Source organism: Petromyzon marinus, chromosome 47 (assembly GCF_048934315.1).
Source record: "Petromyzon marinus isolate PM22_M1 ecotype Great Lakes invasive population chromosome 47, UKy_Petmar_22M1.pri1.0, whole genome shotgun sequence".
NCBI lineage: Eukaryota > Metazoa > Chordata > Hyperoartia > Petromyzontiformes > Petromyzontidae > Petromyzon > Petromyzon marinus.
The window spans coordinates 8621506-8638027 of record NC_133713.1 but is presented as its reverse complement, the minus strand read 5'-3'; the positions used below and the strand labels follow the sequence as shown (position 1 = coordinate 8638027).

At 52.5% G+C, this 16522-nt stretch overlaps 1 protein-coding gene across 5 annotated transcripts in view; it reads left to right on the top strand.

Annotated features, from left to right (window-relative positions):
* GDPD5 (glycerophosphodiester phosphodiesterase domain containing 5) overlaps positions 1–16522 on the top strand; it is a 78846-nt gene that overhangs the window by 7787 nt on the left and 54537 nt on the right. For 3 of the 5 annotated variants that reach the window (XM_032972046.2, XM_032972047.2, XM_032972044.2), the window contains exon 2: positions 3999–4122. The exons of 1 other annotated variant lie outside the window; for it this stretch is intronic. The gene's annotated coding sequence lies outside the window, so the exon portion shown is untranslated. Of the gene's footprint in view, positions 1–3998; positions 4123–11352; positions 11375–16522 lie in introns of those variants that run through there. One more of the 5 variants, XM_032972049.2, reaches the window with a different exon arrangement.

Genomic DNA, 16522 nt, shown 5'->3' with positions numbered 1-16522 from the left:
AATTTATAACATTTTTGACATGCGGTTTTCTGGATTTTGTTGTTGTTATTCTGTCCCTCACTGTTCAAATAAACCTACCATTAAAATTATAGACTTATCATTTCTATGTCAGTGGGCAAACGTACAAAATCAGCAGGGGATCAAATACTTTTTTTCCCTCACTGTAGGTCCTATGTTGTTTCGGGGGTTCTATGGTAGTCTATGGGTTAATGTATAAGTCTGTGGGTCCTGCGTTCGTATATATGGGTTCTGTATGATTCGATTAGATCTACGTTAGCATGTGGGTCCTTAAGTAATCTTTGGGTCCTATATTTTCAAGCCCGATTGAAAACCAGACATGCGCATGCATGGCTGAATTGTAATAAAACATTAATTCCATAACGCTGCACGAAATACGACACAAAACCCTGTTTTTGCCAGCGCCATCCAATACACACTATGTGTGTGTGTCTGTCTCTGTACCTTGAGTCGCTATAAACCACACAGGGCCCTTATCACCGTAAACACGCTGCTAAATAGCGGCAAACAACCTCTAGTTGTACCTGTGCGTTGATTGCGTTGTGCTGATCACTGCCGTGGCGTTAATGGTTAGCACCCTGGGCGTGCAATACAGATATAGCCAGTTCGATTCCATTTCCTGGTGTGCGGCAGTTAAAAGAGCGGGGCACATTTATCAACTGCCCCCGACCTGCCTCTGTGCACCCAGGAGTTTTAAATTAGTAGTTGATGGGCCGGTTGTGTTTTGTGGGGGGTAAAGTTTGGGTACCTCTCACTTTTTCCAACACATCTCACCAGTGTGGAAGAGTAGGCGAAATATCCTCTAAGAGCTCCCTTTTATTGGAAGCTGCAAGTTGGTAGAATTCGTTTTGCAGCGCTTGGTTCAATTCCCCAATGTCGGGCACCTTTCTGTCTGCAGTTTGTATGTTCTCTCTCCCCTGTTCTGCTTGGGTTTCCTCTGGGTTCTCCAGACTCCTTCCTTTGCAAAAGAAATGGTGACGCACACAATGTCACTGGTATTGGCCGCAACATCCCAACGCAACAACAACAAAAATCAACGCCCCGCAAATTAATAAATTGGCGACTCGCCAGGCAGCATCGTCGTGTCCTGTGAAAACGAGGCAGGACTCACCTGGAAAGAGTCTTGGGGCGCCAGGTGAGGGCTCTCCTGGTTTGGACAATCGTAATAACAGCACGAACAATAACGACACGCGTAGGGGCCACGACACGTGCTGCCAGAGACGCGCTGCTGCAACACGTGATCATTTTCAGGGTTGAGTGGAAACTCCACGGACTCGTAAGAGCCCAACAAAGATAACCTGTAAACAACTGTACGCGTATCGGAATGTCCCACGGTGGCCCAGCGGTGGCTGTGTTCCTACAAGTCAACAGGGTCCAAAAAGTGAAATCTCTCACTCTCTCGCGTAGCAGAGGGCACCCGCAATGCCATGCACAGTGTTGGCAGTGGTGGGATCACCATTCCGGTGGCATTCGCATCGGCTGTAAGTTAATCTTGCGAGCTTAGGATTCATCATCGAAAGTACCGCTTTACTCGGGGATGAGTTTTTTGGATGCACGTACGCGTTTCACATTTTTGGATATTCGTGAATAATTCTGGATCTTTCTCTGACTACGATCGTTTACCTTTCGCTATACGTTACTTATGATGCGTCTGCACGCTCACAAAAGTGACCTTACCCGATGTCACTTGACACCATTTGTTGCAGGAAAAACACGGAAGTGCTGTCAGACCAGTGATGTCCTTTCCCGTTTTGGATCTGTTTTTTTTACATATATATCGGGTCGTCTTAAATTTCGCGTCTCTCGGCTGTTTCTATGGATTTTTTGGGTTCAACCGAAAGTCTGGGAGCACGTACGTCCCCTGTGCTGTACAGGCGAGTGGCACCAAACAATGAGCTCCCCCATCCTGCCACGGTACCCTGGTGATTTGTCACGATTCACGGCCTCGATCTGATCTTCAAAATTCATTACTATTTTTCGGCACGTGTGTAATTTCTGCGGTCATGTGCGAAAATTATCTCGTTTGTGACTTTTGGTTCGCTCCCATTAGCCTCGGCGCGTTCTTTCCTGTATCATTCGCGTGCGTGGTAAATCATTTTTTTTACACACACACACACACGATTCATTCGGATGCGGACATTTTGAGCATGAACAATAATATTGTAATCGACTGATTGATGGTGTCGTTACACATTTCGGTCCAGTGTCAATTCAGGCCATCATCGGCATCGTCTCTTCCCGTGTTGGAAAACTGAGTGCCACTTGAAGGCAATTCAACAATAGAGATGTATGTAACATTCCTTCAGTTCTCCATAATAATGTTTTTTGGCTTAAATCGCGTGAATATTAATGCGTCGTTAAACCCGCCACCACCCGACGCGGCTTATTAGTAAGGTTTGTCACGTAAACAGAACATTCTAATTCGTTAACACTTAAGCACACCAGTGTATTGGGAGAGTAAACCCACTGCAACATTTACAATTCGAGTACTGTGACGTTTCGCAGCCAATTACAACAACAACAACCAGAATCATCAGGCGACGGCGAGAAATTGTGGAGAAATCCTCCTGCTCCGGTCTTAAACGGTGGGGATAATATTTGGTTGTAAAAAGCGCCGCTCGTTGGAACTTTCTTTATACTCGATGGCGACCCACGTTCTCAAGGGGGGGGGGGGGGGCAACACCTAGCCCCCTGCGGGTTCACCTTGACAACTGTGTGCCTCTTTATTTCATTATTTAGTTGGGCCACGAGGGCTTGGTCGTGTCAAGGAGGGGAGGGACTGTCGCCGCGTGAATTTGGAGTAAAAAAAAATAATCTCGTCACGACTAAAACCCCTTCGAGTTTTTCCCCGAGCGGGTTATTGCATTTCGACAGCCCAGTGACGGCTATATATCTTGTGTATATATTTAATCAATTTTTCTCTCTCGGAAATAGCAACTGTTGAAAAAATGTGTATATATATTTTTTTCTATACGCGGTTTGGATGAGTGTGCGGGAATCGGCCCGGTTGAAATTATGTTCTGTTATTATTATTCTTGTGATTGATTTGACGCGCTGTTATGCGCTTCGAAGAAAGGGCCATTGAATTGCTTTTAATGCTTAGCTAAGTTTGATGTATTTTTAGTGTTTTTACCATTTGATGTTGTTTTTGCTGCTTTTATGATTTTATGTAAAGTGTCTTTGAGTATTCAGAAAAGCGCTCACAAATAAAATGTATTATTATTATTGTCTGAAAACGTCGTCGACTATTTAGAAATTTTTGCATTCTAAGGCCACGGTGTTAATCACGGATGTGTTGAGTTTTCGTTTTTTGTCATTCGTCTTTTGGGCACTGCTGGCAGCGCAGCAGCAGGGGTCACCCAAGGTCATGTGGGTTGAGAAGATGTTTGGCCGTCGGTTGGCCCCGTTAGCTTTCCTCTGACCAAATCACCAGAAACGCTCTCCCCCGACGGCGTCGGGCCTCGGGAAGCTAAGCGGGGGTTTGAGCCTGGACAGTGACTGGATGGGTGCACGCTACGCGCGAACGATGGGTACGCGCAAGTAGGCACTGTGGGCAACAGCAAGCAGTACAACGAAAACCACTCTTGGTCAGCAGTCCCCCCTCCCAGCCTTTCCCAATCCTCGCCAAGCGGTGAAGTATGGCCATGTAACCTTCGCGATCCGCATAGGCGCGGTGACGCCCCTTGTCCACCCGTGGATTGACAGAGTGGTTCTTTGCAAGTACTGTTTACACGGGCTTCAAGTTAAACGATAGGAAGACTTCCATGGAGGCGGGAGTGAAGCCGCGGTTATCGATGCGAGCCCCCCATCCTCCGCTATTGTGTTTCTCCCCTCGCTCGCAAGTGGGTAAGCCGTGCTCGAGAAATTTCTGTCCGAGCGAAGCCTCCTGCTGTGCCTTTTTAAACAAAAAAACGCGGACAGAGATTCCTTTGTCAAGAACGTTGTTGTTGCTGTGTTGGTGAATGTGTGCGGTTGTTCAGAGAGCACCTGTCAAGGCCGACCCTGCTGCCGCCGCTGCTGCTGGCGGTGGTGGTGGCAGTGGGTGGTGGTGGGGCTGTCACCTTCTACAGCAACAACATTGCCGGTGTCAACACAACACACAAGGTACCTTTTTTTGAAATGATTTGCCGAGTTGACCCGGTAAGATGGCCGCGATATCTCGACCGCCTCGACGGCGTTGCATCGGAACGCCCGACACTCCGGCGTGCGTGTCTCCCGCGCGACGTGGACATTAAAAGGGGCACAAGCCACAGAAGTGCGATCGCGGCCACGCAACCCACACTGGTGGACCACGCGGTAAACCCACAGTGACTCGGGAGACGCACAGAAACCCGTCGAGGTACAGAGACTCGCAGAGTTACATTGAAGACATGCCACAGTGGTGCGATCGTGGCCATGCAGCCCCCAAGCTACGGACCGTACAATTAACCGTTGTCGTGTGCGCTCCTTCAGTGGAGGAAAAATAGCAAAACGGGACGAACTTTTTTTCGCGAAACCCTCTCGTGGCGAGAGCAGACCTCGGCGTTAGCGTTCAGTTCCTGGACATATTTTCCGTTCGCGCGTCTAAGAAATAATAACGTCGCCCTGATAAAATAATCACGACAGTACACGGCACGATAACAATGTGACGATTAAATTTTGATTTAAAGCTTTCGTGACTGCAGTAATTCATATTCTTAGTTTTTTCGGTAAAGTCACGTTGAAGAGAAACAACAAAATAATAAAATATATATAAAACAATAAAAAATTCTCACGACGTTTCGACCATAACTCAAACGGTCGTCTTCAGGTGACCGTTTGAGTTATGGTCGAAACGTCGTGAGAATTTTTTATTGTTTTATATATATTTTATTATTTTGTTGCTTCTCTTCAACGTGACTTTACCGAAAAAACTAAGAAAAATGTGACGATTATCGCACAATCGGTTCCCCATAGCCGCTTAATTGAACTGCACGTGTGATTATTTTTTTGCGCTTTATCTGTGCTGCCATTAACGAAGAGAGATTTACGTGAAAAGTTTTCAACCGCCGGTCACTCAACCTCTAAGCCCAGCCACGTGCCTTCTAATCATTTGCAGCTTTACACACTGGAACGCCTGGAACGCGCGCGCTGTCAGGAACCGAGCGGGAAATATTAAACTCCGCTACAAAAAAACAACGATGCGGTCGAACAACCATGCCCGTCAATTACTCCATCCGTAGAGCATTTAGTAAAGCACCAATTCTCAATGGGCAACCGCTATTGGTGTTGAACAGCATTCATTGCTTCGAGTTAGTTCGTCAATATATTGTCAGAAAGTGATGTTTTTAAAAAAAGGGACCAACGATAATCACGTTGTTAAGCCAAAATGGGCGACGCTATTATCGTGGACTTTATTTTATATCATGACCCCATCTCCCCCTTGCCAAAGGGTGGTCTAGCCAGCTTATAGAGATGCGCGCGCAGTTTCAATTTACATTTACCCTGTATTCATTTGTTACGCGCGACTCAGTATTGTGACCCAGATTTCAGGCGGTGGTCAAATGAAGCGTGCGTTGAAATCAGAATTGAGAGAGTCAGAATATTCATTTATACTGGCGGAATCCGATGAGCTATCAAGCTCTTTTTCATAGATCTCCTGTAGAGAGACAGTGCTCATCTCGTATGTACGGCTCCGAGCCAGTGGTGGGCATTCCACGTTGCTGTGGCAGGGGATAGTCGATCCACGGGACAAACCGCTCTGTTGTTATCGACCCCAGGAGGGATGATGGGCAGAGACAAGAAACCCCAATCAGGATGTGAACTGGCGACCTTCCAAGTTGCGAGCCGCTCGCTCTGTCCCTGAGCCACCCGGCCGTATTTATAGAAATGTGTGCGTGCGGGGAGTGTCTGTTTACGGACAGCAAGATGCCTTTTCATGTTGCGTGGCCACGAATGTGACCCAGGTTGCGTGTGGCGGTGGTGATACGGTTCGATATTTTGACACAACAGACTGCTGGGGCAAGTGGCTGTTAGCGCGTTGCACCCATGAAGGCCGGCACGTCACACGAGGGGGTGGGTGGCCAGCGCCACGCCCGGCCGCCTTTGTCTCCCCTGTGATGATGTTTACACACCGCACCGGGTACTCTTTGAGGCCGAGTCGACCTAGGGGAGGCCCAGGACCGGTACAGATAATAGTCGCTGGTCTTTGGCCGCGAGTGGGAATTGAACCTCGGGTCGCCGGGTTCGAAGCGCGGCGTGTTAACCGCTGCGCCACCGCTCCCCACCACACCACCACTGTGCCAGCTTTTGGTTTCCGCAATCCCCATATCACACGGCCAAGCCCCAGAACCCTTAATGCAGTCGACACCATTAAGAATGTCGTACCATCGTCGTCGTCATTTGCCTTCATCGCCATCATAACTTTAATTTATCACACGCCTCTTGTCACCACAGCATTCCTAGAGGTCCAGCGACACCCACACAACAAATATGCACGTTTCGTAATCTGGACGGGCTGCTCGATGGTTTAGGTTGCTCAACTAGCAATAATAATCGTAAGGACGCGATCTCAACTCTTGGTCAGGTCACGGTGTGGTGCACTGCCCGCTGCTGAGAAGATAATAATACTGCTTTCATTTTGTATCGCGTCATTCATGCTAATGGCATCCGATGACGGCTGCTCAGTATCCAGCGCTCATCACGATTTGTACTCTGCTTGCAAATTGTGCGGCTCCCTTCGAGACGTCCAGCCGCGTGATTTTAGCATCCCTACTAATGAGGAGCCGCCAATGACGTCCACTATGATGACGTGCACTATGATGACGTGCACGATGACGACGTGCACGATGACAACGTCCATGATGACGAAGTTCACGATGACGACGTGTACTATGATGACGTCCACGATGACGACGTCCACGATGACGACGTGCACGATGACGTCGTGCACTACGACGACGTCCATGATGACGACGTGCACGATGACGACGTCCACGATGACGACGTGCACGATGACGTCGTGCACGACGACGACGTGCACGATGACGACGTGCACTACGACAACGTACACTATAACGACGTGCACGATGACGACGTGCACGATGACGACGTGCACGATGACGACGTGCACTGACGACGTGCACGATGACGTCGTGCACTACGACGACGTCCATGATGACGACGTGCACGATGACGACGTGCACTACGACGACGTGCACTATAACGACGTGCACGATGACGACGTGCACTACGTCAACGTCCACGACGACGACGTGCACGATGACGTCCATGATGACGACGTGCACGACGACGACGTGCACGACGACGACGTGCACGTCGTTGACGTGCACTACGATGACGTGCACGATGAGGACGTGCACGACGACGTCCATGATGACGACGTGCACGTCGACGACGTGCACTACGATGACGTGCACGATGACGACGTGCACGATGACGACGTCGTCGCTGCAAATGCAGCCGCACAGGAAGCGTTAAAAGCGTTCAAACCATTGGGTCTAAACAAAGGGATGGCAGTAGAAGCGTAAGTGTAACGCGTACAAAAAAAAAACTTTCTAGCCAAATGCGCAGGCAAACAAACGAGTTTGTTAGGTCCCGGCTCGAACCGCAGTGCAAGGGGTCTCAACTGCACCGACGGGGGTTGAAGTGGAAGAGAAATTCCAGACGGCCCATGCCGAGTGGTTTTTAGTTTGTCAATCTTCTCCCCCGCACATCCGCATAGCACGGTTGGCCACGTACGGCGCGAAAGATTTTCAACAACGGAGCCTTCTGCAGCCAGGGCTTCGCGATTGTGGAATCCACCTCCTCGGTTCATTAGGGATTCTGAGTCTTTGTCACTTTTTTAAAATCACCGTCTTGAAGCTCGGCTATTTACACTGCAGGTTTTCCCTGTAACTTACGATAAAAGACACACTAAATTTTGTCGACTGATTGGATGACTCTGCAATTCGTATTATTGTTTGCTTTTATCACAGTTCATTTTATTTGAATTTCCGGAGTAGTCATTGATATTGTTATTATCAGCTTTCTGTGTAATTTAGATTATCTATGTCAGTGTAGTTTTATTTTGTATGTACAGCGTTTTGAGATACTCTAAGATGAAACTTGCTTTATAAAATAGAGATCATTATTATTACCATACAGGGGACATACATGAAGGCAGGTACGAGTAACCTTCCATGCAACGAAAGCTGAGCTTTGTGAGAAAGAGGAGATAACGTGGAGGAGATACGATCGTAGAGGCAATCGGGAGCAAGAGCCATGGAGAAGGATAAAATTATATTTTTTTAACACGATCCTGTGATAGCACAATCGTGATCGTCGTCCATTAAGATGAGCGATGCTCCAGACATTTAGATTTTTTTTTATCCTTCCCAAAATGCACTTATTTTTTTCGAGAGGTCATGGCCTGACCTGGAGAGTGGACAAGAAAAAAAACTATAATGAGTGATTGCTTGGTTGAATGATTGAACCTTCATCATCATCGTCATTAGTAATACTCCTATTGATGCTTTGTTAGCATTTCTCAATCATGCCACTTGGAACTCGAGGAGCAATTCCTCGGGTGCAGGAGGCTCTTCCTGTGCAAACGACAACAGAGGTGAGACTGCTGGAGGAAAAAAGCAGCATCGTTCAAATAAGGATAAAACAAAAAATATCCCATCTCCCCAATGTCGATGAGTACTAGCTCGGTGTAAAGCGTCAACGGTGGCTGTCCGGTAGAGCAACTGGTCCCCGTAACAGGAATGTGGAATTTCCGCCACTCGACTGGGGGGGGGAGGGAGGGGGGGGGCGGAGGGGACCGCCACTGCACGTGTGAAAATCTGTTCAAGGATGGGAGTGGTGGTGCGGTGGTTCGCACACTGTGCTGCAAACCCCCGCGACAGGAACTCGATTCGGTGGTTGGTCGATCTCCAAACCGGTCCTTTGCCAACCGTTCCCCTGCTCGGCGTGGTGAAGTACGGTTGCGCAAATCTCCCCCCACCACCGACGTGGCGCATTGGATTGGCAAAAGGCAGCTCGAACCGAAACGTCCTTTTTACTTTGAGCCCAAGGTGAGCAGAGGCGTGGAGTCGGGCCGAATCGGCTTTGTTTGAGACTGCTGCACTGCAATCTCTCCGTCCCGCGTTGAGAAAGGGCAGCAGTGTCCGCGGTGTCAAGGTAGAATCGCTCGCTCTTGAGGGCTGTTTTTACCACCAAGCATCCGGCTGTGGGGAGACAAGCTGGTACGTTCCGCAGCAGTACCACAGAACACCACACAATAACAAAACGGGTCAAAGGGTTTTCCGCGCTGAGCGGCTTATCTCGTTTTGGGCGGCCCTGAGCTGGCAATGGAAAGTCCACATACCTGTGGCAGGCGATCAGTCGTTCTCTCTCTCCCTCTCTCTCACAAGCCGCTGTTGAATTCCCACACTGAAAGCAGCGCGCATTTTGTTGACCTCAAGGCGGGCGATAGGCCGAGCCTCATCCCCTGACCGCGATGCCGATGGCCCCAGCGCTTGCGTTTATCTTCCGGTAGAAAGCCGTGGAAATGATCTTGAGTGTCGTCATCTTGCTGATCGCCGTTGCCGTCCTCGGCTGTCCCTTCCGTCCCTTCCGTCGGATCATTCGCGACGTTGGGGCGCGAACAAATATCCAACTTTCGCTTGTCCAGCGTCACTGCTGCACTTGATGTATTTTTTACTTAGATCCTCTGCCGCTGCATCTCTCCCCGCCCGCTTTCCCCCGTTTATGCTACACACTGCTTAATACGGTGCGTACAGTATGTACGCTGAACCTCCGTCGCTCCGTGTGCAGCCAAGCCGTGCTGATCGGAGGTGCGGGGTAAGGAAGACAAACTGAACGCGAAAAGCACTTCTAAAGAAATGGCACTCGGGCCTTTCGGCCTTTTGCGATGATGGCTTTTCACAGGTTATCGGAGTAATGAAAGTTCGCTCGGAGGCTGTGCGGGCATTTGGCTCTCGGTTGGAAAAAAAGCCTCTTTGTTTTGTTCTGCGTCGACTCGCGAACAATGCGGGGCTGTGTGTAGGCGAAGGAATGCTCATAACAGGTGGGGGGGGGGAGGGGGAAGCCTTGATGAATGCCCCCCCCCCCGCCACTTCATTATCATTCTTGTTATTATTTTGGTTTGCGCCGTTTCTTCAAAAAGAGTCGTGTGTGTGTGTGTGAAGCTCCGCCGCAGAGAGATGGAGAGAGAGGGAGAGGGGGGGGGGCGTGAGAGGGGTGGGTGCCAGTGGCAGTGCTGAAAATGTCAAGTGGGAGCGGCCGGGATTTACGAAGATGCGTCCGTTGACGTAAGCGCCGCTGCGGTTTAGGGAGCTGAGCCTCCGACGCATTCGACTCCTCCGGCTGCTGCGTCTCTGCGTCGGTGACCTTTCTGGCCGGACGATTAATTATCGCGCGTTGCTTAAATGAATCGTTGCATGTGCAGTGATTTTTTTTTTTTAGCGCCGCCCCCCCGCCCCCCAAACCCAGCTCCCACCCCCCGCCCCCCGGTCGAGTTCCGAAGGATCGTTAAAATGCGGGGGTCGCGGTATGGTTCACGAATCCATTAGGGATTTATCTATGTTTGTCGTGCCCTTGCTGTTCGGGTAATATGTGTACTGTCGTGGCGGTGGTGGTGGTGGTGGCGGCGGTTTGGAGTGGTCCGATTTGTCTTCACGGTATGAAGAGCCATGAAATGACAACGTTAATTTGGAACTCGCACGGTTCGATGCACGTACGAATCCTTAGCGACGTGAACGTAATTGTCGTTATTTATCAACAACGGGCCAGCTGGCTGTTTGAAGCCGCCCCCCCCCCCCCTCCTCCCCTCACGGTCTTGCGATGCGACGATCCGTCTGGCACCGTGCGCACGAGCCGATTTCATCGCTCCGTCTCCCCGCGCGCGATTGCCCCGTCCGCTCTTGGTAGGGCGTCTTGCCTGCCTTGGCCCATCACTCCATTGTTAGTCTTGACCACCGGCAATCATCCCATTGAGAGCGGCGTGTTCTGCCCAAGCACACTTTTCTCGACAGTCAAAATGCCGTCCGTTAAAGCTGCGTTGGTATTCAAATGATCCACGCTCCCCCCCCCCCCCCCCCACCGTTGCCTCCTCTCATTGTAATTCCAAGGGATGCGCCTCTCTACTCCGCATCACTTTTCAACCTTTCGCTCAACTCCCCTCCGTGAGCAACGTCCACGTTCAGCGGAGCCGTACCCACGTTGCCGGCGTTTTTCGACCGAAATAGCCCCCCAGCGGCCGCTTCGGCAGGTGGAGAGAGGCGGGAAGGCTTCGCCGGAGGCCTGGGGGGGGGGGGAAGGGCGAGGGGGGGGGCGGAGACGCCAAACGGACGTCCGAGGCCGACGTCGGCAGCCGGGGACTGCGGGGTCGCAGGTGGGCCGACTTGACTCGCCGCTCTGGCACGGGGAAGCAATTAAATGACCAAACGAACCGAGCGCGCCGGGCAGGAGCGCGCTGCGGGGGCGACGGAGGGCGAGCGGGAGGAGCAGCAGCAGGCAGCCAGCAGCAGGCAGCCAGCAGCAGGCAGCCAGCAGCAGGCAGCCACGCGAGAGACATCTCGCCACGGCCGGCACCGCCTCGATGCTATTTGTGCCGCGGAGCGGGAGGGGCATTGTTTTATTTTTGGCCCGATTCCAACCGCCCACTGCTTGTGCGCTTCGCCTCCGAATCGTTGTGCCCTCGCGCCTCCCCGTCTGTTCTCGCGACGTTCGGGTGCGAGCGGATCGTCAGGGTTGCCATGACATTTTGGGCGCGCTCCCAGAATTCCGCTCTCGTTTTTTTGGTGCGCGGTGCCCGGCGGGCGCCTATTTGCCGCTGTGAAGTTGTGCCGTATTCTCCCGTTAATAAGACGCACCTTTGTATTTTTTTTCCCCTCTATTTTAATGACGCGTTTTTGTAGGTGCTCGTCTTATCGTGAGTTTGCTGCGTCTTTCTGTGTGTGTGTGTGTGTACGAGACCGGTTTAGCTCGCTGCGCTACGGACCCGGCGACCCGAGTTGGATTCCCTCTCGCGGCCAACAACCCAGTGACGATTCTATCTGAATCTGTCCTGGGGCCTCCCCTCGATCGACTCGGTCTCAAGCGAGTACCTGGTGCGATGCGTCGGGGAGAGGGTTGGGCCGATCTAGCGGTCGCGGAGACGAAGCTTGGGGCCCGTCCGCGGCGGTGGTCAGTGGTCAGCGTTAGACATTCGCAACGCTCGGCGAGCCGCGGAGGCCTCTGTCGGTGGTGGAACGCTTGTTCCCCCTTTTTTGTTCCCCCTCGTTTGTTCCCCCACCGCGGTTCTCCTGGCCCTGCTTGGCTATGCCTTGAGCCGCCGCCGCTGGGGAGGAGGGGTGGGGGGGGCGCGTCTCTTTAACGAGCGTGGCAGCAGGCCTGTTTTAATTTATTTTGTTATTAAAATGCGGCGCGTGTGGCGACGGGGGTGGGGAGCTGCGCAGATAAAAACAAATGTCGCGCGTAAAAATACATGATGATGATTTTTTTAGTTTTATTTCAACTCAACGCGTGCCCGGTACACAGAACAAAAAAGGGGGGGGGGTGGGTGGCGGGGGAGGCTAGAAATGCCGCGAACGAAAGTCCGGGTTCTGTGGAGGGGGAAAATTCGGCTCGCTGCCCACCCAGGTCGCGATCACAAGCGCAGGAGTGGAAGAACATACAGATATCTCCGTCTCTTATTCTGACAGCCCAAGAGAGGGAGGGGGTACGCGCCCGGAGGACATCCGCTGCAGAGGTTGAGCGATGGAATGAGGGAGAAGCTGGGGTGTCGCACGCAGGGTCCCGGATCGCTGGGCTCGGGAGAGCTATGGAGCGTTGGTGACGGCGCGCAGGGGGGAGGGCCTTGGTCCAGCAGCTGCTGATGACTATGACGACGACGACGACGACGATGTTGGCATTGTTCATTGCAATTTACCTGCAGGGGTGCATCTGATCATCGCGAATTACCTGCAGGGCGTATCTGATGCGTACACACGTCGCGCGTGAATGCGTTGTTACGTTGCTCTTGTTGCGCGTGTTTTAAGGCTGACGTTGAGGAACGGGGCCGAACGGACGACGGGGAAGCACGCGAGACGCTCGCAAAAGGGGAGACGGTGACAAAACGAGCCGACGAGAAATTGTCGTCTCGTTCAAAGCCAGGTGCACCCAAACGTTTGGTTTGTAAGGGTATGGAAACAAACGACACCGATGAGACCATCGGCTCCTCCGATGGACACGGCTGGCTACGTACGGTGCGAAAGAAGTTCAACACGCACGCACACAGACGCACGTACGGTGCACGCGGGGACAGAAAATAATCGGTTCGCGGGTGTTAAACGACCGCGAGGATCGCGACGATTCATCGAATTGCCGCAGCGAGTCTGGGTGGGGGCGGGGTATTGGAGAGTGGCGAATTCTCAACTGGAGCAGAGAGTGCGTGATGGTAAGATCCACTCATATGCCACTTTCCGCGCGTGCCAGCGCCTGCTGGATTTTTTCCCCCCATGCAATTAAAAAAAGGGGTTTTTTTCCGGAAGCCGGGAAAGCGGCGTGCTTGGGATTAAGACTTCCGAGTCTGGGGCTCCCCCCCCCCCCCCCCCGATGGCCGTGATTGATTATTTCCTCTCGCTGGCTCACGGCTCTTTCCGGCTGCCCGTGGGTACACGGAGCAGCCTTGATTAGCGGACCACACAGCGTGGAAATCAGCTGTGCGGCTCGAAGGGGCCCCTCTACGCCTACATTTTCTACAAGTCTCTTGAAGCCTCCAGCCGAGTTGATAATCTGCTTTTGTAGGGCAGAGTGGTGGACAGGTTGACGGGCGGACAGATAGGGTTGGTTGACAGGCAGACGTGGAGACGCAGACAGGCGTGGAGACAGACAGGCAGGCGTGGAGACAGACAGACAGACATGGAGACAGACAGACAGGCGTGGAGACACAGACAGACAGGCTTGGAGGCAGACAGGCAGGCGTGGAGGCAGACAGACAGGCGTGGAGGCAGACAGACAGGCGTGGAGACAGACAGGCAGGCGTGGAGGCAGACAGACAGGCATGGAGACAGACAGACAGGCGTGGAGACAGACAGGCAGGCGTGGAGACAGACAGGCGTGGAGACAGACAGACAGGCGTGGAGGCAGACAGGCAGGCGTGGAGGCAGACAGACAGGCATGGAGACAGACAGACAGGCGTGGAGACAGACAGACAGGCTTGGAGACACAGACAGACGTGGAGACAGACAGACAGGCGTGGAGACAGACAGGCGTGGAGACAGACAGACAGGCATGGAGACAGACAGACAGACAGGCATGGAGACAGACAGACAGGCGTGGAGACACAGACAGACAGACGTGGAGGCAGACAGGCAGGCGTGGAGGCAGACAGACAGGCATGGAGACAGACAGACAGGCGTGGAGACAGACAGGCAGGCGTGGAGGCAGACAGACAGGCATGGAGACAGACAGACAGGCGTGGAGACAGACAGACAGGCGTGGAGACACAGACAGACGTGGAGACAGACAGACAGGCGTGGAGACAGACAGGCGTGGAGACAGACAGACAGGCGTGGAGACAGACAGACAGACAGACATGGAGACAGACAGACAGGCGTGGAGACACAGACAGACAGACGTGGAGACAGACAGGCAGGCGTGGAGGCAGACAGACAGGCATGGAGACAGACAGACAGGCTTGGAGACAGACAGACAGGCGTGGAGACAGACAGACAGACGTGGAGACAGACAGACAGGCGTGGAGACAGACAGACAGGCGTGGAGACAGACAGGCGTGGAGACAGACAGACAGACATGGAGACAGACAGACAGGCAGACATTGTAGACAGACGGGCGAAAACAGGCAGGCTTGTTGACAGAAAAAAATGCGCGTTCGACTGCACCAAAATACTTTTTTGGCACAAACCACTCGGAGCGATCAAAACATTCTCGGGCAACAAGATGCTGCTTCCAAAAATAAAAAGTAAGCCGGCGTGTATCTAATTTTGAAACGCCCCCGGCGTTGCAATGTGCCAAACAAATTATTCTCGCACTGCGTGAGGCAAGGGGCCGAAGCCCTGGACGTGGGATCTCTCCTAAAAAAGAATGTTAGGAGTCGTCGAAAGTCAGTGCATCCCAACTCGACTGTTGCAACGCTGTCCTCTGCAGCCTCTCCCAATTCCCTCATCTCTACACGGTCGAAAGCACAGCTGCCAGACTTCTCATCCGCACCCATGAATGAGACCACATCAGCCCGGTATACCGATCGCTCTGCAAGCCCCCAGAATCGCACTCACCATCTTCAAGAACCTCCACTCCTCCCACCCGCCCCCCCCTGGAATTTCCCCTACCTGCCGAACTCTCTCCTCTCATATCGCTTTCCTCCACCTCCACGCACTCTGCTGCTACCTCTCCCCTTTCATCTCACTCTCCTCCCCTCCACGCTCTCTCCTATCCAGTAACTAACCCCCCCCCCCCAAGGTCATACTCTCACTCAGGTGGGAGGTAGCTAATTCTATTTTTATCCCCACACCTCTGATTAACAAGGTTGGCTACGCAACAGTGCGGAACTCTCTCTCTCTTGCAAGCCGTCCGCGCTGTTGGCGCCCTGCCTCCGTTCAAATCCAGACTCAAGACCTCGCATTTTCCTTCGTCCGGCCTTTTTAACTTGAGATGCAATCCACTTTAGTCACCGCAGTGTGAATCCCGCGTCGCGCGTTGCATTGTGTAAACAAACATGCAGGCAGGCAGAGAGCCGCAGACGCGCGCACACACACGGGCACACGCACACACGGGCGCGCGCGCAAACAGATGGGCAGATTGACGAGCAGGAATTTAGACGCACCTTTGTAGTCAAGTATTTATATAAATAATAAAATGCGGGGCCTCCGTAAATCACACTGACAGACGCGCACACAAGTCGATGCCTGCGCTTATTAATTTATTTGATCAGATTAACGATCGACATTGATTTAAAGCCTGCTTGGACAAAAACAAAATGCGCGCACTTAACATTTTAACATTTATTTTCGCTGTCGTCGTCCGGCAGTGTTCAGGTGGAACTAGAAAAGACGGCGTCTTCACCTTTGCTGCCGTCCACAAAATCTGTTTTGTCGGTCGCCGCGTCACGAACTCCTGGCTCATCCATCCCAGGGGAACGCGAACCCCTTCCTGCGTTACCGCCGCGGCCGGGCGAAACAGCGCCAAGGGTGGGAAAAAATGCGCCCTCTTTTTTTTCCTTTTTAAACCAACAACGAGAAACCGCTAACGATATCTCCAGGGTCAAAGAGGTCGCCGTGGCGGCCGACACCTTTGGAAAGAGCCACGGCGTGCCGCCGTCACTTCCTTCTTTCTGCCAGGTCCGCACGGGCGGGCGGGCACCTGCCCGCCCGCCCGCCCCCCGCCCTCGAAAAGGCCACAAGAAGCTTCCGTTCCGGTCGCCCCTGAGCCACGCGTGGCGCTCTCTGACATGGGGTAGCAGCGCAGGTGGCCTCAAACGGCCGTCTCTCACAGCAAGGCGAGGGGGGGTGACGTTGATCTCGCTCCAGAGTGGTTTACA